This window comes from Octodon degus, unplaced genomic scaffold (genome assembly GCF_000260255.1).
Source record: "Octodon degus isolate 3935 unplaced genomic scaffold, OctDeg1.0 scaffold00010, whole genome shotgun sequence".
Classification (NCBI taxonomy): Eukaryota; Metazoa; Chordata; class Mammalia; order Rodentia; family Octodontidae; genus Octodon; species Octodon degus.
The window spans coordinates 5,982,101-5,988,295 of record NW_004524586.1 but is presented as its reverse complement, the minus strand read 5'-3'; the positions used below and the strand labels follow the sequence as shown (position 1 = coordinate 5,988,295).

Genomic DNA, 6,195 nt, shown 5'->3' with positions numbered 1-6,195 from the left:
AAATAATACCATTTATTATAGCATCAAGAAAAATTAAACACCTAGGACTTAACCTAGCTCAAAAATGGAAAGATCTCTATGACAAAAACCACATACTCTGATAAAGGAAATCAAAGAGGACATCAGAAAATGGATATTCCCTGTTCCTGGATAGGTAGAATTAATACTGTCGAAATGAGCCCATGTAATAGTGATTCATAAGGACCTGAAGGATGCAGGGGTGGTGGTCCCCATGTCTTAGTTACTTTTTACTCACTGCTGGGATAAATACCCAACACTCGAAATGAACTTGTATTTAGCTCGCAGCTTGTGGAGGTTTCCTTTCATACTCCGCTGGCTCCACGGCAAATGGCAGCAGTTCATGGCAGCAGAAAGCAATGCAGAGCAGAGGAGGAGCAGCCGAGGTGGCATCTATCAAGCCTCTCTCTTCCTTCTATGCTGACTGCAAAGATCTAGGTCCTCTGAAGTGGTGCAGCTGCGAAGATCAAGCTGCAAAGAGGTGTGACAAAGACTGGGACTTCTCCAAGGAAGTGGGGCCCGATATTGACTCTTTCCTCAGCCCCTTGATGTAGTCTTTTTGTGCTGAGTCATGCTGGGGCAGGCCCAATCACACCCCAGGGCAGGACCCAAAGGAGGCCATCCCTGCCCTGCAGGGTGGGGCCACCAGGGCCTGGCACTTCTGGAGCCACGTTGACGCAATGTATCAACCACTACACCCCACCACAGCTCCATTTACGCCTCCATTTGACCTGTGCAGAAGACAAATGGGTCTTGGAGAACGATGGTAGATTACAGTAAAATGAATCAAGCGGTGACTCCAATTGCAGCTGCGGTACCAGATGTGGTTTTCTTGCTCCTTTCCCAGCCCCTGCTGTTATTGCCCAGTGGGCCCATGCCGTGGCCACGGTAGCAGGGATGGATTCCCACTCACCAAGGCTGATCTGGCTACAAGCACTACTGAATGCCCAATCTATAAGCAGATTAGCAAATCTCCTGGTAGTTGATATGCAGCTGTTGATTTGGCAAATGATGTCTCCATGCCTATCCATAAGGACCATCAGAAATAATTTGCTTTCAGTTGGCAAGGCCAGCAATACACCTTCACTGTCTTACCACAAGGGCATATTAACTCTCCTGCCCTGTGCTACAACTTAGTTCACAGGGGGGATCCTGCTTGCCTCTCTCTTTCTCCAGACATCACAGTGGTCCATTACGTTGGTGGTATTATGATGATTGGGCCTAGTGAGCAGGAGGTGGCAACCACCTTGGATTTATTAGTTCAGCATTTCAGAACCAGAGGATGTGAGATAAATCCCACAAAAATTCAAGGTCCTTCTACCTCAGTGAAATTTCTAGGATGTCCAGTGGTGTGGAGCACTGGAGTAGTAAAAGATACCTTCTAAGATAAAAGATAAATTGTTGCATCTGGCTCCCCCTATGATGAAAAAGGGGCACTGCATCTAGCAGGCCTATTTGGATTTTGGAAAGAACATTCTCGTCACTTTGGTATCTTACTCGAACCCACTTACTGAGTGACTCAGAAAGCTGCTAATTTTGAGCGGGGCCCAGAACAGGAAAAAGCCCTGCAACATAACCAGGGTGCTGTTTAGGCTGTTCTTCCCCCTGGGACCGCAGGATCCAACAGATCCGATAGTCCTTCTACTTCAGTGAAGAAGCGTTACAAGCAGCAAAGATCTGCTGCTTATGGTCTTCTCAGGGTCTTACCATGTTCCTTACCATCCAGAAGCAGCTGGATTGACAGAAAGGTGGAATGACCTTTTAAAGATACAGTTACAGAAACAGCTAGGTGGCAATAGCTTGCAGGGCTGGGGTAAGGTACTTCAGAATGCTGCATACGCTTTGAGCCAGCACCCTCTGCATGGCACTGTGCCTCGCATACAGAGGATTCATGGATTCAGGAATCATGGGGTCGAGCAGGAATGGTGCCACTCACCATTACCCCTAGTGATCCACTAGCAAAATTTTGGCTTCCAGTCTCCACAACCTTATGTTCTGCTGGACTAGAAGTCCTAGTCCCAGAGGGGGGAAGGCTTGTACCAGGAAGCACAGCAATGACACCATTAAACTGGAAGCTAAGGTTTTCTCCTGGTCACTTTGGTCTCCTTGTGCCTCTGAAGAAACAAACTGAAAAATGAATCACAGTGTTTTCAGGGGTGATTCATCCAGACTGTTCAGGGGAAATTGGATTACTACTCCACAGCGGAGGCGAGGAAGAAGCTGCATGGAGTGCAGGAGATCCCTTGAGGCGCCTCTTAGTATTGCCATGCCTTGTTACTAAGGTGAATGGGAAGCTACATCAATCTAATGCAGGCACAGTGACAAATGGTCGAGAGCCCTCAGGAATGAAGGTATGGGTCACTCCACCAGGGAAAGAGCCAAGACCTGCTGAGGTACTTGCTGAAGGCCAAGGGAATGCAGAATGGGTAGTAGAAGAAGGTAGTTCTAAACACCAACCACAACCCCATGATCAGCTATAGAAGAGGATTATAACTATACTATCCCAGCCCTATATATGGTTTTGTTATTAGATAATATTGATAGATTGAGTACCAGTTCTTAAGGATTATTAAATCTGTGTTAATGTTGAAACATAAGCATCAAGCAAAGAAAACTTGCTTTGATTTTGGTAATGGAATTACTGTGTTTTCATTTGTATGCAACATAGTTATAACAATGTTAGGGGCAATTACATGCATATCTCTGTATATGGAGGCTGGTTTAAAGAAATATGTCTAGTTGCCAACTTGACAAGGGGTGGATTGTAGTGGTCAATACATTGTGTCAACTTGGCTGGATCACCTCAGTGGTTCGATGTCACAGGCCATGGGGCCCTGCCCCGTGGGTCAAAAGGGCCTGTCCCAGAATGACTCAGCTCAAAAAGGGTATATAAAGGCATTGAGGAAGGCTTCTGCACCAATTCCTCGGAGGAGCTTGATCATTGCCTCTTTGGAGGCGCTCGGATCTTTTTTTTTTTTTTTTTTTAAGTTGAAAAACCATTTATTTCACTGGAAAGACAAAAGTGATCCAACTCTAAGTCTAGCCTTTGGGCCAAAAGAAACCCCAGGGCACTGGTGACTCTCTCACTGAGGTCGTTCCCAGATCCAATACCCACTGGAGGCAGGAGACAGGGCAGCCACCACCACAGCTTCTGCATACAATGAGGCCTGCTGAGAAAGCAGAACATGAATGGGAAGCTACAGAAGTACTAAACAGCAGCAAGAACAGGATAATGGGCACTAGAGAGAAAAAGAAAAGAGGTCTGAACTTAGCAAGGTAAATTAAGGTCCACGGTTCCTGAGGGACTGAATGCACAGAGCCGAAAACGTCCCAGAGACGGGGTACTGATGAAGGGTGTATTCTCATGCACAACCGCAGCTCGGAATTTCAGCCCACACACATCCCACCTGGAAACTCGGTGTTATCAAGGCCCCTGCTGGCCTCCACTGCATCTTCTGCCCACTCCACGTGTACAAAGGCATAATCTTTCACGATGTCACTTTTGATGACCAGACCATATTCCTCAAGTTTGGCCCGAAGCTCTTTGTTGGTACAGGCAGGGCTGATGTTACCCACGTGTAACTTGGCTGAAGCCCTGCTCTTGTCTTGCTGGCTTCCACACCGATGTTCACCTCGTGTGACTTACAGTGGTGCAGGTTCCGGATGGCACCCTCCGCCGCTGCCTTGTCTTCTGTGTGCACAAAGCCATAGGTCTTAATGATGTCACATCCCACACCTTGCGGATCTCTTGCTCTGTGGCCCCCTGGGGCAGGTTTCCAATGAACAGCTTCATCACCTTGACCCAGCCACATGGAAATCTGCAGAGCCTCTTCCTCGCAGTGCAGACGCTTCTGACAAAGCACTCCAGAGCTCGGATCATTGCAGCATCTGCCGCCATTCTTGGAGGAGTTCTGATCGTCACAGTCCATGTGAAAGGAAGAGAGAAGCTTGATCGACGCTGCAGCTGCTGCTCCTCCTCTGCTCCTCATTGTTTTCTGCCACCATGAGCTGCTGCCTTCTACCCTGGAGCCAGCCAAGTATGGACTGAAACCTCCACTAACTGTGAGCTAAATAAACCTTTCCTTCCTTAATTCTGGGTATTGAGTATTTTGTCCCAGCCATAAGTAAAAAGTAACTGAGACGCAGATTTAATATAATCTTGATCCAAATATCAAAAGTATTCCTCACAAAGATATTTGACAAAGGGACCAAAAATATACACTGAAAGATAGTATGAAATAAATGAAACTGGGAAAACTATAGCTGTCTATGTGGAGAAGATTGAATCTGGACTCATATCTCTCACTCTGTACTAAATTAAAATAAAAGTGGATCAAAAACATAAGTGCTAAAACAGAAATGCTTCATCTTCTGAAAGGTAAAACTCTGGAATACACAGGGGGAGCCAAGGATTTTCTGAACAAACTCTAATTACACAAGCAATAATATCAAGAATCAACAAGCGTCAAATTAAAAAGCTTCTGAGCAGCAAAAGAAACAACCAACAGAATGAAAAGACAATCGACAGGATGGGAAAACAATTTTGCCAGCTATTCCTTGGACAGAAAATTAATTTCTATAATATATAGAGAGAACTCAAAAAGATCCAATCAAAAAATAAGCACCTGCAATGAACAGGCATGTCTCAGAAGAAGTCCAAATGGCCAATACAAGAAAAATAGTCAACATCTCTTGTCCCTTAGAGAAGTGCAAATTAAAACACAGATTCCAACTCGCTCCAGAAAGAATGACTATGATCAAGAAATCAAGTAGTAAAACATGTTGGTGAGGGGAAAAGAGACCCTCCTACATTGTTGGTGGGAATGTAAATGTTATGAAAATCAGTGTGGCAATTTCTCAAAAGGCTCAAACTAGAAATTCCATTCAACACAGCTATTCCCTTGCAGGACTCTTTCCAGAAGAGTTAAAGACATCTCATTACAATGATTAGTGCCTACCTGCTTGTAGCAGCAAAACTCATCATAGCTTAACCTTGAGGGCAGCCTGAGGAAGGGGCAAAGAAAATGTGGCATTTATACAATATAGAGCACTCCTCTGCCATGAAGCATAAATTTGAGTCACTTGTAGGAAAAGTAGGTGTGTTTTAATGCCATAATTTTAAGTGAAAGAAATCAGTCGAACAAGCTTAAATATTGCATGATTTTTTTTTGAGAAATAAAACTATAAATAAATTAAAGAGCAAAATAAAAGATAGACAACAGGGAACAGGAGAAAAGGAGTAAAATCTTTACAAAAGAGAAAAGGACTATGAATACATGGAGGTGGAGAGGAGGAGAAATGGATTTAAAAAAAAAAAAAAAAAGAATTACGATGTATTAGGTATCTGTACCAACCATCCCCAATGAATGTAATCATTTTGTACAGCAAACTAGTACTCATTAAAAAGAAATAAATAAATAAAGCGGCTGCAAAGCAGATCCTTCTCACAGAGCTACACGCTATGGAAGGGGAGCTAAAGCTTTCCTGAGAAGTGGCCTGGAGTGATGCTTTGGTAGTACCCAATCCGGAGATAGCGGAGGTATAGACTGTGGCCTCTGCCTTTCCCCGGGGCTCTCACTCGTCTCTGTGTCCTAGGGCAGTTTCTGCACCCGCTGCCCTGACGGGTTGGGCGCAAAGCTGCCTGGTGGCACCAAGGAAAGCATGGATGACTTGGTATGTAGCCCCTTCTGGTTTACATCGGCCTCACCTCCCTGCACAAGAGAACTTTAAGGGTCCTGGAAACAGGGTCCACCCAAAACTCTTACTAGGCATCCTGACCCTGAAAAGGACGGGAATCCTTACAAAGAGTCCAGCGTTGGCACTCCGGGTGCCTGGGGTCTTCGGAAGCCTGTGTCTAGGGGTCGGGTGACAGAAGGGCAGCTCTCCTGAAGCAGGTTCAGCAAGTTAAACCAGAGCTGGAAAAAGGCTCCTTGAGGAGCCAGAAAACCGAGTTTGGCTCTGGCTTCTTAGCAGGTTCCCTTTTGTATAATGGGACCAAATTGGGCACGTGTTCAGGGCGTGGGTGGGAATCGCTGAGCTCGGCCACCGAGAAGGCCCAGCGCAGCGCCACAGCACAGCGCGCCCGGAGCTGCGGGCGCGTCCCAGCCCAGGGGGTGCAGCTGCGGACGCGGAGCTGGCGGGGCCCAGGCCTCCGTAACCCCTCGGGGGGACGGGGTC

At 46.2% G+C, this 6,195-nt stretch overlaps 1 pseudogene; it reads right to left on the bottom strand.

The window, feature by feature from the left end:
- Positions 1-3,405: 3,405 nt before the first annotated feature.
- Positions 3,406-3,916, bottom strand: LOC101570728 (annotated as a pseudogene).
- Between the last annotated feature and the right edge of the window lie 2,279 nt (positions 3,917-6,195).